Source organism: Schistocerca americana, chromosome 2 (genome assembly GCF_021461395.2).
Source record: "Schistocerca americana isolate TAMUIC-IGC-003095 chromosome 2, iqSchAmer2.1, whole genome shotgun sequence".
NCBI lineage: Eukaryota > Metazoa > Arthropoda > Insecta > Orthoptera > Acrididae > Schistocerca > Schistocerca americana.
Window position 1 is genome coordinate 1,126,637,600 of NC_060120.1, and position 19,242 is coordinate 1,126,656,841.

Here is a 19,242-nt window from a genome sequence, read left to right on the forward strand (position 1 = left end):
GTCAGTCTTCTTGTACTTAAGTCGGCATTGTGCTTTTTGCTTGTATTCCGATGCAATTTCTGTGTTTCATGGTTAATAAGATGGTCAGAGGGATACAGTAAACCTGAAGTGAAGCATCGTAATCTATAACTAGTGTCACAGGAATGGTTCAAAACATAGACAGTAAGAAGAGTCAGTTTTCTTGTACATAAGTCGGCATTGTGCCTTTTCTATTTAATTCCGATGCAATTTCTGTGTTTCATCGTCAATAAGAAGGTTGGAGGGATACAGTAAACCTGAAGTGAAGCAGCGGAATCTATAACTAGAGTCACAGGAATGGTTCAAAACATAGACAGTAAGTAGAGTCAGTTTACTTGTACTTAAGTCGGCATTGTGCCTATTGTATTTAATTCCAATGCAATATCTGTGTTTCATCGTCGATGGGTAGGTCAGAGTGATACAGTAAACCTGAAGTGAAGCATCGGAATCAATAACTAGTGTCACAGGAATGGTTCAAATCATAGACTGTAAGAAGAGTCAGTTTTCTTGTACTTAACCCGGCATTGAACCTTTTCAATTTAATTCCGATGCAATTTCTGTGTTTCGTCGTCAATAAGAATGGCCAAGGGATACAGTAAACCTGAAGTGAAGGATCGGAATCTAAAACCGGTGTCATAGGGAAGGTTCAATGCATAGACAGTAAGAAGAGCCAGTCTTTTTGTACTTGAGGCGGCATTGTGTCTTTTGTATTTAATTCCGATGCAATTTCTGTGTTTCATCGTCAATAAGAAGGTCAGAGAGATACAGTAAACCTGAAGTGAAGCAACGGAATCTATAACCGGTCTCACAGGAAAGTTTCAAAACATAGACAGTAAGAAGGGCCAGTCTTCTTGTACTTGAGTCTGCATTGTGCCTTTTGTATTTAATTCCGATGCAATTTCTGTGTTTCATCGGCAGTAAGACCGTCAGAGGGATACAGTAAACCTGAAGTGAAGCATCGGAATCCATAACTAGTGTCACCGGAATGGTTCAAAACATAGACAGTAAGAAGAGTCAGTTTTCTTGTACTTAAGTCGGCATTGTGCCTTTTCTATGCAATTCCGATGCAATTTCTGTGTTTCGTCGTCAATAAGACTGGCCAAGGAATACAGTAAACGTGTAGTGAAGCATCGGAATCTAAAACCGGTTTCATAGAAAAGGTTCAAAACATAGACAGTAAGAAGAGCCAGTCTTCTTGTACTTGATTTGGCATTGTGATTTTTGTATTTAATTCCGATGCAATTTCTGTGTTTCATCGTCAATAAGCAGGTCAGAGGGATACAGTAAACCTAAAGTGATGCATCGGAATCTATAACTAGTGTCACAGGAATGATTCAAAACATAGACAGTAAGAAGAGTCAGTTTTCTTGTACTTAAGTCGTCATTGTGCAATTTCTACTTAATTCCCATGCAGTTTCTGTGTTACGTCGTCAATAAGACGGTCAGAGGGATACAGTAAACCTGAAGTGAAGCATCGGAATCTAAAACCGGTCTTACAGGAAAGGATCAAAACATACACAGAAAGAAGGGTCAGTTTTCTTGTACTTAAGTCGGCATTGTGCCTTTTCTAATTCATTCCGATGCAGTTTCTGTGTTTCATCGTCAATAAGAAGGGCGGAGGGATACAGTAAAGCAGAAGTGAAGCATCGGAATCTATAACTAGTGTCACAGGAATGGTTCAAAACATAGACAGTAAGAAGACTCAGTTTCCTTGTGCTTAAGTCGGCATTGTGCCTTTTGTATTTAATTCCGATGCAATTTCTGTTTTTCATCGTCAATAAGAATATCCAAGGCTTACAGTAAACCTAAAGTCAAGCATCGGAATCTTAAACTTGTCTCACAGGATAGGTTCAAAATATAGACAGTAAGAAGAGCCAGTCTTCTTGTACTTGAGTCATCATTGTGCCTTTTGTATTTATTTCCGATGCAATTCCTGTGTTTCATCGTCAATAAGAAGGTCAGAGGGATACAGTAAACCTGAAGTGATGCATCGGAATCCATAACTAATGTCACAGGAATGGTTCAAAGCATAAAGAGTAAGAAGTGTCAGTTTTCTTATAATTAAGTCGGCATTGTGCCTTTTGTATTTAATTCCGATGCAATTTCTGTTTTTCATCGTCAATAAGAATATCCAAGGCTTACAGTAAACCTAAAGTCAAGCATCGGAATCTTAAACTTGTCTCACAGGATAGGTTCAAAATATAGACAGTAAGAAGAGCCAGTCTTCTTGTACTTGAGTCATCATTGTGCCTTTTGTATTTAATTCCGATGCAATTTCTGTGTTTCATCTTCAATAGGAAAGTCAGAGGGATACAGTAAACCTGAAGTGAAGCATCGGAATCTGTAACTAGTGGCACAGGAATGGTTCAAAACATAGACAGTAAGGAGAGTCAGTTTGCTTGTACATACGTCAGAATTGTGCCTTTTCTGTTTAATTCCGATGCAATTTCTGTGTTTCATCGTCAATAAGAACGTCAGATGGATACAGTAGACCAGAAGTGAAGCATCGGAATCTATAACTAGTGTCACAGGAATGGTTCAAACATAGTCAGTAAGAAGAGTCAGTTCTCATGTACCTAAGTCGGCATTGTGCCTTTTGTATTTAATTCCGATGCAATTTCTGTGTTTCATCGTCAATAAGAAGGTCCGAGGGATACAGTAAAGCTGAAGTGAAGCATCGGAATGTATGACTAGTGTCACAGGAATGGTTCCAAACATAGACAGTAAGAAGAGTCCGTTTTCTTGTACTTTAGTCGGAATTGTGACTTTTCTATTTAATTCCGATGCAATTTCTGTGTTTCATCGTCTATAAGAATGTCAGAGGGATACAGTAAACCTGAAGCGAAGCATCGGAATCTATAACTAGTGTCACAGGAATGGTTCAAATCATAGACAGTAAGGAGAGTCAGTTTTCTTGTACTTACGTCGGCATTGTGCCTTTTGTGTTTAATTCCGATGCAATTTCTGTGTTTCATCGTCAATAAGAATGTCAGATGGATACAGTAGACCAGAAGTGAAGCATCGGAATTTTATAACTAGTGTCACAGGAATGGTTCAAACATAGACAGTAAGAAGAGTCAGTTCTCATGTACCTAAGTCGGCATTGTGCCTTTTGTATTTAAATCCGATGCAATTTCTGTGTTTCATCGTCAATAAGAAGGCTCGGGGGATACAGTAAACCTGAAGGGAAGCATCGGAATGTATAACTACTGACACACGAATGGTTCAAAACATAGACAGTAAGAAGAGTCAGTTTTCTTGTACTTAAGTCGGCATTGTGCCTAATCTATTTCATTCCGATGCTATTTCTGTTTTTATCGTCAATAAGAATGTCAGAGGGATAAAGTAAACCTGAAGTGAAGCATCGGAATCTATAACTAGTGTCACAAAAATGGTTCAAAACATAGACAGTAAGATGAGCCAGCCGCCTTGTACTTGAGTCGGCATTGTGCCTTTTGTATTTAATTCCGATGCAATTTCTGTGTTTCACCGTCAATAAGAAGGTCAGAGGGATACAGTAAACCTGAAGTGAAGCATCGGAATCTATAACTAGTGTAACAGGAATGGTTCAAAACATAGACAGTAAGAAGAGTCAGTTTTCTTGTACTTAAGTCGGCATTCTGCATTTTGTATTTAATTCCGATGCAATTTCTGTGTTTCATCGTCAATAAGAAGGTCAGAGGGATACAGTAAACCTGAAGTGAAGCATCGGAATCTATAACTAGTGTCTCAGGAATGGTTCAAAACATAGACAGTAAGATGAGCCAGCCGTTTTGTACTTGAGACGGCACTGTGCCTTTTGTATTTACTTCCGACGCAATTTCTGTGTTTCATCGTCAATACGAAGGTCAGAGGGATACAGTTAACCTGAAGTGAAGCATCGGAATCTATAACTAGTGTCACAGGAATGGTTCAATACGTAGACAGTAAGATGAGCCAGCCTTCTTGCACTTGAGTCGGCATTGTGCCTTTTGTATTTAATTCCGATGCAATTTCTGTGTTTCACCATCAATAAGAAGGTCCGAGGGATACAGTAAACCTGAAGTGAAGCATCGGAATATATAATTAGTGTCACAGGAATGGTTCAAAACATAGACAGTAAGAAGAGTCAGTTTTCTTGTACTTAAGTCGGCATTGTGCCTTTTGTATTTAATTCCGATGCAATTTCTTGGTTTCATTGTCAATAAGAAGGTCAGAGGGATACAGTAGACCTGAAGTGAAGCATCGTAATCTATACCTAGTGTCACAGGAATGGTTCAAAACATAAACAGTAAGAAGAGTCAGTTCTCATGTACGTAAGTCGGCATTGTGCCTTTTGTATTTACTTCCGATGCAATTTCCGTGTTTCATCGTCAATAAGAAGGTCGGAGGGATACAGTAAACCTGAAGTGAAGCATCAGAATCTATAAATAGTGTCACAGGAATGGTTAAAGCATAGTAAGAAAAGAGTTTTCTTGTACTTAAGTCGGCATTGTGACATTGTATTTATTTCCGATGCAATTTCTGTGTTTCATCGTCAATAAGAAGGTCCAGGGGATACAGTAAACCTGAAGTCAAGCATCGGAATCTAAAAGTGGTCTCACAGGAAAGGTTCAAAACATTGACAGTAAGAAGAGCCAGTCTTCCTGTACATGAGTTGTCAAAGTGCCTTTTGTATTTATTTCCGATGCAATTTCTGTGTTTCATCGTCAATACGAAGGTCAGAGGGATACAGTAAACCTGAAGTGAAGCATCGGGATCTATAACTAGTGTCACAGGAATGGTTCAAAGCATAGACAGTAAGAAGAGTCAGTTTTCTTATAATTAAGTCGGCATTGTGCATTTTATATTTAATTCCGATGCAATTTCTGTGTTTCATCGTCAATAAGACGGTCACAGGGATACAGTAAACCTGCAGTGAAGCATCGGAATGTATAACTAGTGTAACAGGAGTGGTTCAAAACATAGACAATGAGAAGAGTCAGTTTTCTAGTACTTAAGTCGGCATTGTGCCTTTTCTATTTAATTCCGAAGCAATTTCTGTGTTTCGACGTCAATGAGAAGGGCCAAGGGATACAGTAAACCTGAAGTGAAGCATCAGAATCTATAAATAGTGTCACACGAATGGTTAAAGCATAGTAAGAAAAGAGTTTTCTTGTACTTAAGTCGGCATTGTGACATTGTATTTATTTCCGATGCAATTTCTGTGTTTCATCGTCAATAAGAAGGTCCAAGGGATACAGTAAACCTGAAGAGAAGCATCGGAATCTAAAACCGGTCTCACAGGAAAGGTTCAAACATAGACAGTAAGAGGAGCCAGTCTTCTTGTACTTGAGTCGGCATTGTGCCTTTTGTATTTAATTCCGATGCAATTTCTGTGTTTCATCGTCAATGAGAAGGTCAGTAGGATACAGTAAACCTGAAGTGAAGCATCGGAATCTATATCTAGTTTCACAGGAATGGTTCAAAACGTAGACATTAAGAAGAGTCAGTCTTCTTGTACTTAATTCGGCATTGTGCCTTTTGCTTGTATTCCGATGCAATTTCTGTGTTTCATGGTTAATAAGATGGTCAGAGGGATACAGTAAACCTGAAGTGAAGCATCGTAATCTATAACTAGTGTCACAGGAATGGTTCAAAACATAGACAGTAAGAAGAGTCAGTTTTCTTGTTCTTGTGTCGGCTTTGTGCCTTTTCTATTTAATTCCGATGCAATTTCTGTGATTCGTCATCAATAAGAAGGTCCAAGGGATACATTAAACCTGAAGTCAAGCATCAGAATCTAAAACTGGTTTCACAGGAAAGGTTCAAAACATAGACAGTAAGAAGAGCAAGTCTTCTCGTACTTGAGTCGGCATTGTGCCTTTTGTATTTCATTCCGATGCAATTTCTGTGTTTCATCGTCAATAAGAAGGTCAGAGGGATACAGTAAACCTGAAGTGAAGCATCGGAATCTAAAACCGGTCTCACAGGAAAGGTTCAAAACATAGACAGTAAGGAGAGCCAGTCTTCTTGTACTTGAGTCGGCATTGTGCCTATTGTATTTAATTCCGATGCAATTTTTGTGTTTCATCGTCAATAAGAAGGTCAGAGTGATACAGTTATCCTGAAGTGAAGCATCGGAATCTATAACTAGTGTCACAGGAATGGTTCATAGCATAGACAGTAAGAAGAGTCAGTTTTCTTATACTTAAATCGGCATTGTGGATTTTGTATTTAATTCTGATGCAATTTCTGTGTTTCGTCGTCAGTAAGAAGGTCCAAGGGATACAGTAAACCTGAAGTGAAGCATCGGAATCTAAAACCGGTCTCACAGGAAAGGTTTATAACATAGACAGTAAGAGGAGCCAGTATTATTGTACTTGAGTCGGCATTGTGATTTTTGTATTTAATTCCGATGCAATTTCTGCATTTCATCGTCAATAAGAAGGTCAGAGGGATACAGTAAACCTGAAGTGAAGCATCGGAATCTAAAACCGGTGTCACAGGAAAGGTTCAAATCATAGACAGTAAGAAGAGCCAGTCTTCTTGTACGTGGGTCGGCATTGTGCCTTTTGTATTTAATTCCGATGCAATATCTGTGTTTCATCGTCAATAAGAAGGTCAGAGTGATACAGTAAACCTGAAGTGAAGCATCGTAATCTATAACTAGTATTACAGTAATAGTTCAAACATAGACAGTAAGGAGAGTCAGTCTTCTAATCCTTAAGTCGGCATTGTGCCTTTTCTTTGTATTCCGATGCAATTTCTGTGTTTCATCGTCATTAAGAAAGTCAGAGGGATACAGTAAACCTGAAGTGAAGCATCGGAATCTATAACTAGTGTCACAGGAATGGTTCAAAACATAGACAGTAAGAAGAGTCAGTTTTCTTGTTTTTAAGTCGGCATTGTGCCTTTTCTATTTAATTCCGATGCAATTTCTGTGTTTCGTCGTCAATAAGAAGGTCCAAGGGATACAGTAAACCTGAAGTCAAGCATAGGAATAAAAAACTGGACTCACAGGAAAGGTTCAAAACATAGACAGTAAGATGAGCCAGTCTTCTTGTACTTGAGTCGGCATTGTGCCTTTTGTATTTAATTCCGATGCAATTTATGTGTTTCATCGTCAATAAGAAGGTCAGAGGGATACAGTAAACCTGAAGTGATGCATCGGAATCTATAACTAGTGTCACAGGAATGGTTCAAAACATAGACAGTAAGAAGAGCCAGTTTTCTTGTACTTAAGTCGACATTGTGCCTTTTCTATTTAATTCCGATGCAGTTTCTCTGTTTCGTCGTCAATAAGAAGGTCCAAGGGATACAGTAAACCTGAAGTGAAGCATCGGAATCTAAAACCGGCCTCACAGGAAAGGTTCAAAACATAGACAGTAAGAAGAGTCAGTCTTCTTGTACTTGACTCAGCATTGTGCATTTTATATTTAATTCCGATGCAATTTCTGTGTTTCATCTTCAATAGGAAAGTCAGAGGGATACAGTAAACCTGAAGTGAAGCATCGGAATCTGTAACTAGTGGCACAGGAATGGTTCAAAACATAGACAGTAAGGAGAGTCAGTTTGCTTGTACTTACGTCAGAATTGTGCCTTTTCTGTTTAATTCCGATGCAATTTCTGTGTTTCATCGTCAATAAGAACGTCAGATGGATACAGTAGACCAGAAGTGAAGCATCGGAATCTATAACTAGTGTCACAGGAATGGTTCAAACATAGTCAGTAAGAAGAGTCAGTTCTCATGTACCTAAGTCGGCATTGTGCCTTTTGTATTTAATTCCGATGCAATTTCTGTGTTTCATCGTCAATAAGAAGGTCCGAGGGATACAGTAAAGCTGAAGTGAAGCATCGGAATGTATGACTAGTGTCACAGGAATGGTTCCAAACATAGACAGTAAGAAGAGTCCGTTTTCTTGTACTTTAGTCGGTATTGTGACTTTTCTATTTAATTCCGATGCAATTTCTGTGTTTCATCGTCTATAAGAATGTCAGAGGGATACAGTAAACCTGAAGCGAAGCATCGGAATCTATAACTAGTGTCACAGGAATGGTTCAAATCATAGACAGTAAGGAGAGTCAGTTTTCTTGTACTTACGTCGGCATTGTGCCTTTTGTGTTTAATTCCGATGCAATTTCTGTGTTTCATCGTCAATAAGAATGTCAGATGGATACAGTAGACCAGAAGTGAAGCATCGGAATCTATAACTAGTGTCACAGGAATGGTTCAAACATAGACAGTAAGAAGAGTCAGTTCTCATGTACCTAAGTCGGCATTGTGCCTTTTGTATTTAAATCCGATGCAATTTCTGTGTTTCATCGTCAATAAGAAGGCTCGGGGGATACAGTAAACCTGAAGGGAAGCATCGGAATGTATAACTACTGACACACGAATGGTTCAAAACATAGACAGTAAGAAGAGTCAGTTTTCTTGTACTTAAGTCGGCATTGTGCCTAATCTATTTCATTCCGATGCTATTTCTGTTTTGATCGTCAATAAGAATGTCAGAGGGACAAAGTAAACCTGAAGTGAAGCATCGGAATCTGTAACTAGTGTCACAAAAATGGTTCAAAACATAGACAGTAAGATGAGCCAGCCGCCTTGTACTTGAGTCGGCATTGTGCCTTTTGTATTTAATTCCGATGCAATTTCTGTGTTTCACCGTCAATAAGAAGGTCAGAGGGATACAGTAAACCTGAAGTGAAGCATCGGAATCTATAACTAGTGTAACAGGAATGGTTCAAAACATAGACAGTAAGAAGAGTCAGTTTTCTTGTACTTAAGTCGGCATTCTGCATTTTGTATTTAATTCCGATGCAATTTCTGTGTTTCATCGTCAATAAGAAGGTCAGAGGGATACAGTAAACCTGAAGTGAAGCATCGGAATCTATAACTAGTGTCTCAGGAATGGTTCAAAACATAGACAGTAAGATGAGCCAGCCTTTTTGTACTTGAGACGGCACTGTGCCTTTTTTATTTACTTCCGACGCAATTTCTGTGTTTCATCGTCAATACGAAGGTCAGAGGGATACAGTTAACCTGAAGTGAAGCATCGGAATCTATAACTAGTGTCACAGGAATGGTTCAATACGTAGACAGTAAGATGAGCCAGCCTTCTTGCACTTGAGTCGGCATTGTGCCTTTTGTATTTAATTCCGATGCAATTTCTGTGTTTCATCATCAATAAGAAGGTCCGAGGGATACAGTAAACCTGAAGTGAAGCATCGGAATATATAACTAGTGTCACAGGAATGGTTCAAAACATAGACAGTAAGAAGAGTCAGTTTTCTTGTACTTAAGTCGGCATTGTGCCTTTTGTATTTAATTCCGATGCAATTTCTTGGTATCATTGTCAATAAGAAGGTCAGAGGGATACAGTAGACCTGAAGTGAAGCATCGTAATCTATACCTAGTGTCACAGGAATGGTTCAAAACATAGACAGTAAGAAGAGTCAGTTCTCATGTACGTAAGTCGGCATTGTGCCTTTTGTATTTACTTCCGATGCAATTTCCGTGTTTCATCGTCAATAAGAAGGTCGGAGGGATACAGTAAACCTGAAGTGAAGCATCAGAATCTATAAATAGAGTCACAGGAATGGTTAAAGCATAGTAAGAAAAGAGTTTTCTTGTACTTAAGTCGGCATTGTGACATTGTATTTATTTCCGATGCAATTTCTGTGTTTCATCGTCAATAAGAAGGTCCAGGGGATACAGTAAACCTGAAGTCAAGCATCGGAATCTAAAAGTGGTCTCACAGGAAAGGTTCAAAACATTGACAGTAAGAAGAGCCAGTCTTCCTGTACATGAGTTGTCAAAGTGCCTTTTGTATTTATTTCCGATGCAATTTCTGTGTTTCATCGTCAATAAGAACGTCAGAGGGATACAGTAAACCTGAAGTGAAGCATCGGGATCTATAACTAGTGTCACAGGAATGGTTCAAAGCATAGACAGTAAGAAGAGTCAGTTTTCTTATAATTAAGTCGGCATTGTGCATTTTATATTTAATTCCGATGCAATTTCTGTGTTTCATCGTCAATAAGACGGTCACAGAAATACAGTAAACCTGCAGTGAAGCATCGGAATGTATAACTAGTGTAACAGGAGTGGTTCAAAACATAGACAGTGAGAAGAGTCAGTTTTCTAGTACTTAAGTCGGCATTGTGCCTTTTCTATTTAATTCCGAAGCAATTTCTGTGTTTCGACGTCAATGAGAAGGGCCAAGGGATACAGTAAACCTGAAGTGAAGCATCAGAATCTATAAATAGTGTCACAGGAATGGTTAAAGCATAGTAAGAAAAGAGTTTTCTTGTACTTAAGTCGGCATTGTGACATTGTATTTATTTCCGATGCAATTTCTGTGTTTCATCGTCAATAAGAAGGTCCAAGGGATACAGTAAACCTGAAGAGAAGCATCGGAATCTAAAACCGGTCTCACAGGAAAGGTTCAAACATAGACAGTAAGAGGAGCCAGTCTTCTTGTACTTGAGTCGGCATTGTGCCTTTTGTATTTAATTCCGATGCAATTTCTGTGTTTCATCGTCAATGAGAAGGTCAGTAGGATACAGTAAACCTGAAGTGAAGCATCGGAATCTATATCTAGTTTCACAGGAATGGTTCAAAACGTAGACATTAAGAAGAGTCAGTCTTCTTGTACTTAATTCGGCATTGTGCCTTTTGCTTGTATTCCGATGCAATTTCTGTGTTTCATGGTTAATAAGATGGTCAGAGGGATACAGTAAACCTGAAGTGAAGCATCGTAATCTATAACTAGTGTCACAGGAATGGTTCAAAACGTAGACAGTAAGAAGAGTCAGTTTTCTTGTTCTTGTGTCGGCTTTGTGCCTTTTCTATTTAATTCCGATGCAATTTCTGTGATTCGTCATCAATGAGAAGGTCCAAGGGATACATTAAACCTGAAGTCAAGCATCAGAATCTAAAACTGGTTTCACAGGAAAGGTTCAAAACATAGACAGTAAGAAGAGCAAGTCTTCTCGTACTTGAGTCGGCATTGTGCCTTTTGTATTTCATTCCGATGCAATTTCTGTGTTTCATCGTCAATAAGAAGGTCAGAGGGATACAGTAAACCTGAAGTGAAGCATCGGAATCTAAAACCGGTCTCACAGGAAAGGTTCAAAACATAGACAGTAAGAAGAGCCAGTCTTCTTGTACTTGAGTCGGCATTGTGCCTATTGTATTTAATTCCGATGCAATTTTTGTGTTTCATCGTCAATAAGAAGGTCAGAGTGATACAGTTATATTGAAGTGAAGCATCGGAATCTATAACTAGTGTCACAGGAATGGTTCATAGCATAGACAGTAAGAAGAGTCAGTTTTCTTATACTTAAATCGGCATTGTGGATTTTGTATTTAATTCTGATGCAATTTCTGTGTTTCGTCGTCAGTAAGAAGGTCCAAGGGATACAGTAAACCTGAAGTGAAGCATCGGAATCTAAAACCGGTCTCACAGGAAAGGTTTATAACATAGACAGTAAGAGGAGCCAGTATTATTGTACTTGAGTCGGCATTGTGCTTTTTGTATTTAATTCCGATGCAATTTCTGCATTTCATCGTCAATAAGAAGGTCAGAGGGATACAGTAAACCTGAAGTGAAGCATCGGAATCTAAAACCGGTGTCACAGGAAAGGTTCAAATCATAGACAGTAAGAAGAACCAGTCTTCTTGTACGTGGGTCGGCATTGTGCCTTTTGTATTTAATTCCGATGCAATATCTGTGTTTCATCGTCAATAAGAAGGTCAGAGTGATACAGTAAACCTGAAGTGAAGCATCGTAATCTATAACTAGTATTACAGTAATAGTTCAAACATAGACAGTAAGGAGAGTCAGTCTTCTAATCCTTAAGTCGGCATTGTGCCTTTTCTTTGTATTCCGATGCAATTTCTGTGTTTCATCGTCATTAAGAAAGTCAGAGGGATACAGTAAACCTGAAGTGAAGCATCGGAATCTATAACTAGTGTCACAGGAATGGTTCAAAACATAGACAGTAAGAAGAGTCAGTTTTCTTGTTCTTAAGTCGGCATTGTGCCTTTTCTATTTAATTCCGATGCAATTTCTGTGTTTCGTCGTCAATAAGAAGGTCCAAGGGATACAGTAAACCTGAAGTCAAGCATAGGAATAAAAAACTGGACTCACAGGAAAGGTTCAAAACATAGACAGTAAGATGAGCCAGTCTTCTTGTACTTGAGTCGGCATTGTGCCTTTTGTATTTAATTCCGATGCAATTTATGTGTTTCATCGTCAATAAGAAGGTCAGAGGGATACAGTAAACCTGAAGTGATGCATCGGAATCTATAACTAGTGTCACAGGAATGGTTCAAAACATAGACAGTAAGAAGAGCCAGTTTTCTTGTACTTAAGTCGACATTGTGCCTTTTCTATTTAATTCCGATGCAGTTTCTCTGTTTCGTCGTCAATAAGAAGGTCCAAGGGATACAGTAAACCTGAAGTGAAGCATCGGAATCTAAAACCGGCCTCACAGGAAAGGTTCAAAACATAGACAGTAAGAAGAGTCAGTCTTCTTGTACTTGACTCAGCATTGTGCATTTTATATTTAATTCCGATGCAATTTCTGTGTTTCATCGTCAACAAGACGGTCAGAGGGATACGGTAAACCTGAAGTGAAGCATCGGTATCTATAACTAGTGCCACAGGAATGGTTCAACATAAAGACTGTAAGAAGAGTCAGTTTTCTTGTACTTAAGTCGGCATTGTGCATTTCTATTTAATTCCGATGCAATTTCTGTGTTTCGTCGTCAATAAGAAGGTCCAAGGGATACAGTAAAAATGAAGTGAAGCATCGGAATCTAAAACCGGTCTCACAGGTAAGGTTCCAAACATAGACAGTAAGAAGAGTCAGTCCTCTTGTACTTGAGTTGGTATTGTGCCTTTAGAATTTAATTCCGATGCACTTTCTGTGTTTCATCGTCAATAACGAGGTCAGAGGGATGCAGTAAACCTGAAGTGAAGCATCGGAATCCATAACTAGTGTCACAGGAGTGGTTCAAAACATAGACGGTAAGAAGAGTCACTCTTCCTGTACTGAAGTCGGCATTGTGCCTTTTGTATTTATTTAAGTTGCAATTTCTGTGTTTCATCGTCAATAAGAAGGTCAGAGGGATACAGTAAACCTGAAGTGAAGCATCGGAATCTATAACTAGTGTCACAGGAATGGTTCAAATCATGGACAGTAAGAAGAGCCAGTCTTCTTGTACTTGAGTCGTCATTGCGCCTTTTGGATTTAGTTCCGATGCATTTTCCGTGTTTCATCGTCAACAAGAAGGTCAGAGTGATAACGTAAACCTGAAGTGAAGCATCGTAATCTATAACTAGTGTCACAGGAGTAGTTCAAAACATAGACAGTAAGGAGTGTCAGTCTTCTAGTACTTAATTCCGCATTGTGCCTTTTGTTTGTATTCCGATGCAATTTCTGTGTCTCATTGTCATTAAGAAGATCAGAGGGATACAGTAAACCTGAAGTGAAGCATCGGAATCTATAACTAGTGTCACAGGAATGGTTCAAGGCATAGACAGTAAGAAGAGTCAGTTTTCTTATACTTAAGTCGGTATTGCGCCTTTTGTGTAATTCCGATGCAATTTCTGTGTTTCATCGTCAACAAGAAGGTGAGAGGGATACAGTAAACCTGAAGTGAAGCATCGGAATCTATAACTAGTGTCACAGGAATGGTTCAAAACATAGACAGTAAGAAGAGCCAGTCCTCTTGTACTTGAGTCGGCATTGTGCCTTTAGAAATTAATTCAGATGCAATTTCTGTGTTTCATCGTCAATAAGAAGATCAGAGGGATGCAGTAAACCCTAAGTGAAGCATCGGAATCTATAACTAGTGTCACAGGAATGGTTTAATACAAAGACTGTAAGAAGAGTCAGTTTTCTTAAACTTAAGTCGGCAGTGTGCATTTCTATTTAATTCCGATGCAATTTCTGTGTTTCGTCGTCAATAAGAAGATCCAAGGGATACAGTAAAAATGAAGTGAAGCATCGGAATCTAAAACCGGTCTCACAGGAAAGGTTCCAAACATAGACAGTAAGAAGAGCCAGTCCTCTTGTACTTGAGTTGGTATTGTGCCTTTAGAATTTAATTCCGATGCAATTTCTGTGTTTCATCGTCAATAACAAGGTCAGAGGGATACAGTAAACCTGAAGTGAAGCATCGGAATCTATAACTAGTGTCACAGGAATGGTTCAAATCATAGACAGTAAGAAGAGTCAGTCTTCTTGTACTTAAGTCAGCATTGTGCCTCTTGTATATACTTCCGGTGCAATTTCTGTGTTTCATTGTTAATATGCAGCTCAGAGGGATACAGTAAACCTGAAGTGAAGCATTGGAATCTATAACTAGTGTCACAGGAATGGTTCAAAACATAGAGAGTGAGAAGAGTCAGTCCTTTTGTCCTTAAGTCGGCATTGTGCCTCTTGTATTTAATTCCAATGCAATTTCTGTGTTTCATTGTCAATACGTAGGTCAGAGGGATACAGTAAACCTGAAGTGAAGCATCGGAATCTATAACTAGTGTTACAGGAGTAGTTCAAAACATAGACAGTAAGGAGTGTCAGTCTTCTAGTACTTAATTCCGCATTGTGCCTTTTGTTTGTATTCCGATGCAATTTCTGTGTCTCATCGTCATTAAGAAGATCAGAGGGATACAGTAAACCTGAAGTGAAGCATCGGAATCTATAACTAGTGTCACAGGAATGGTTCAAGGCATAGACAGTAAGAAGAGTCAGTTTTCTTATACTTAAGTCGGTATTGCGCCTTTTGTGTAATTCCGATGCAATTTCTGTGTTTCATCGTCAACAAGAAGGTGAGAGGGATACAGTAAACCTGAAGTGAAGCATCGGAATCTATAACTAGTGTCACAGGAATGGTTCAAAACATAGACAGTAAGAAGAGCCAGTCCTCTTGTACTTGAGTCGGCATTGTGCCTTTAGAAATTAATTCTGATGCAATTTCTGTGTTTCATCGTCAATAAGAAGATCAGAGGGATGCAGTAAACCCTAAGTGAAGCATCGGAATCTATAACTAGTGTCACAGGAATGGTTCAATACAAAGACTGTAAGAAGAGTCAGTTTTCTTAAACTTAAGTCGGCATTGTGCATTTCTATTTAATTCCGATGCAATTTCTGTGTTTCGTCGTCAATAAGAAGATCCAAGGGATACAGTAAAAATGAAGTGAAGCATCGGAATCTAAAACCGGTCTCACAGGAAAGGTTCCAAACATAGACAGTAAGAAGAGCCAGTCCTCTTGTACTTGAGTTGGTATTGTGCCTTTAGAATTTAATTCCGATGCAATTTCTGTGTTTCATCGTCAATGACAAGGTCAGAGGGATACAGTAAACCTGAAGTGAAGCATCGGAATCTATAACTAGTGTCACAGGAATGGTTCAAATCATAGACGGTAAGAAGAGTCAGTCTTCTTGTACTTAAGTCAGCATTGTGCCTCTTGTATATAATTCCGATGCAATTTCTGTGTTTCATCGTTAATATGCAGCTCAGAGGGATACAGTAAACCTGAAGTGAAGCATTGGAATCTATAACTAGTGTCACAGGAATGGTTCAAAACATAGAGAGTGAGAAGAGTCAGTCCTTTTGTCCTTAAGTCGGCATTGTGCCTCTTGTATTTAATTCCAATGCAATTTCTGTGTTTCATTGTCAATACGTAGGTCAGAGGGATACAGTAAACCTGAAGTGAAGCATCGGAATCTATAACTAGTGTCACAGGAATGGTTCAAAACATAGACAGTAAGATGAGTCAGTCTTCTTGTACTTAAGTCAGCATTGTGCCTCTTGTATATAATTCCGATGCAATTTCTGTGTTTCATCGTCAATATGAAGCTCAGAGGGTTACAGTAAACCTGAAGTGAAGCATCGGAATCTAAAATCGGTCTCACAGGAAAGGTTCAAATCATAGACAGTAAGAAGAGCCAGTCTTCTTGTACTTGAGTCGGCATTGCGCCTTTTGGATTGAATTCCGATGCAATTTCTGTATTTCATCGTCAACAAGCAAGTCAGAGTGATACAGTAAGCCTGAAGTGAAGCATCGTAATCTATTACTAGTGTCACAGGAGTAGTTCAAAACATAGACAGTAAGGAGAGTCAGTCTTCTAGTACTTAAGTCTGCATTGTGCCTTTTGTTTGTATTCCGATGCAATTTCGGTGTCTCATCGTCATTAAGAAGGTCAGAGGGATACAGTAAACCTGAAGTGAAGCATCGGAATCTATAACTAGTGTCACAGGAATGGTTCAAAGCATAGACAGTAAGAAGAGTCAGTTTTCTTATACTTAAGTCGGCATTGTGCTTTTTGTATTTAATTCCGATGCAATTTCTGTGCTTCATCGTCAATAAGTCGGTCAGAGGGATACAGTAAACCTGAAGTGAAGCATCGGTATCTATAAGTAGTATCACAGGAATGGTTCAAAACATAGGCGGTAAGAAGAGTCAGTCTTCCTGTACTTAAGTCAGCATTGTGCCTTTTGTATTTAATTAAGATGCTATTTCTGTGTTTCATCGTCAATAAGAAGGCCAGAGGGATACAGTAAACCTGAAGTGAAGCATCGGAATCTATAACTAGTGTCACAGGAATGGTTCAAACATAGACAGTAAGAAGAGTCAGTCTTCTTGTAATTAAGGCCGTATTGTGCCTCTTGTATATAATTCCGATGCAATTTCTGTGTTTCATCGTCAATATGAAGGTCAGAGGGATAAAGTAAACCTGAAGTGAAGCATCGGAATCTATAACTGGTGTCACAGGAATGGTTCAGAACATAGACAGTAAGAAGAGCCAGTTTTCTTGTACTTGAGTCGGCATTGTGCCTTTTGTATTTAATTCCGATGCAATTTCTGTGTTTCATCGTCAATAAGAAAGTCAGAGGGATACAGTAAACCTGAAGTGAAGCATCGGAATCTATAACTAGTGTCACAGGAATGGTTAAAAACATAGACAGTAAGAAGAATCAGTTTTCTTGAACTTAAGTCGGCATTGTGCCTTTTGTATTTAACTCTGATGCAATTTCTGTGTTTCATCTTCAATAAGAAGGTCAGAGGGATACCGTAAACCTGAAGAGAAGTATCGGAATCTGTAACTAGTGTCACAGGAATGGTTCATAACATAGACAGTAAGAAGAGTCAGTTTTCTTGTACTTAAGTCGGCATTGTGCCTTTTGTATTTAATTCTGATGCAATTTCTGTGTTTCATCGACAATAAGAAGGTCAGAGGGATACAGTAAACCTGAAGTGAGGCATCGGAATCAATAACTAGTGTCACAGAATATTTCAAAGCATAGACAGTAAGAACAGTCAGTTATCTTATAATTAAGTAGGCATTGTGTCTTTTGTATTTAATTCCGATGCAATTTCTGTGTTTCATCGTCAATAAAAAGGTCAGAGGGATACAGTAATCCTGAAGTGATGCATCGGAAACTATAACTAGTGTCACAGGAATTGTTGAAAGCACAGACAGTAAGAAGAGTCAGTTTTCTTATAATTAAGGCTGCATTGTGCCTTTTTTATTTATTCCGATGCAATTTCTGTGTTTCATCGTCAATAAGAAGGTCAGAGGGATACAGCAAACCTGAAGTGAAGCATCGGAATCTAAAATCGGCATCACAGGAAAGGTTCAAAACATAGACAGTAAGAAGAGCCAGTCTTCTTGTACTTCAGTCGGCATTGTGCCTTTTGGATTTAATTCCGATGCAATTTCTGTGTTTCATCGTCAACAAGAAGGTCAGAGTGATACAGTAAACCTGAAGTGAAGCATCGTAATCTATAACTAGTGTTACAGGAGTAGTTCAAATCATAGACAGTAAGGAGAGTCAGTCTTCTAGTACTTAAGTCGGCATTGTGCCTTTTGTTTGTGTTCCGATGCAATTTCTGTGTCTCATCGTCATTAAGAAGGTCAGAAATATACAGTAAACCTGAAGTGAAGCATCGGAATCTATAACTAGTGTCACAGGAATGGTTCAAAGCATAGACAGTAAGAAGAATCAGTTTTCTTATACTTAAGTCGGCAATGTGCCTTTTGTATTTAATTCCGATGCAATTTCAGTGTTTCATCATCAATACGAAGGTCAGAGAGATACAATATAGCTGAAGTGATGGATCGGAATCTATAACTAGTGTCGCAGGAATGGTTCAAAACAAAGACTGTAAGAAGAGTCAGTTTTCTTGTACTTAAGTCGGCATTGTGCTTTTCTATTTAATTCCGATTCAATTTCTTTGTTTCGGCGTCAATAAGAAGGTCCAAGGGATACAGTAAACCTGAAGTGAAGCATCGGAATCTATAACCGGTCTCACAGGAAAGGTTCAAAACATAGGCAGTAAGAAGAGCCAGTCCTCTTGTACTTGATTCGGCATTGTGCCTTTTGTATTTAATTCCGATGCAATTTCTGTGTTTGATCGTCAATAAGAAGGTCAGAAGGATACAATAAACCTGAAGTGAAGCAACGGAATCTATAACTAGTGTCACAGGAATGGTTCAAAACATAGACGGTAAGAAGAATCAGTCTTCCTGTACTTAAGTCTGCATTGTGCCCTTTGTATTTAATTAAGATGCAATTTCTGTGTTTCATCGTCAATAAGAAGGTCAAAGGGATACAGTAACCCTGAAGTGATGCATCGGAATCTATAACTAGTGCCACAGGAATGGTTCAAAACATAGACAGTAAGAAGAGTCAGTTTTCTTGTACTTAACACGGCACTGTGCTTTTCTATTTAATTCCGATGCAATTTCTGTATTTCGTCGTCAATAAGAAGGTCCAAGGGATGCAGCAAACCTGAACTGAAGCATCGGAATCTAAAACCGGCCTCACAGGAAAGCTTCAAAGCATAGATAGTAAGAAGAGCCAGTCCTCTTGTACTTGAGTCGGCATTGTGCCTCTTGTATTTAATTCCAATGCAATTTCTGTGTTTGATCGTCAATAAGAAGGTCGGAGGGATGCAGTAAACCGGAAGTGTAGCATCGGAATCTATAACTAGTGTCACAGGAATGGTTCAGAACATAGACGGTAAGAAGAGTCAGTCTTCCTGTACTTAAGACGGCATTGTGCCTTTTTCATTTAATTAATATGCAATTTCTGTGTTTCATCGTCAATAAGAAGGTCAGAGGGATACAGTAAACCTGAAGTGAAGCATCAGAATCTATAACTAGTGTCACAGGAATGTTTCAAAACATAGACAGTAAGATGAGTCAGTCTTCTTGTACTTAAGTCAGCATTGTGCCTCTTGT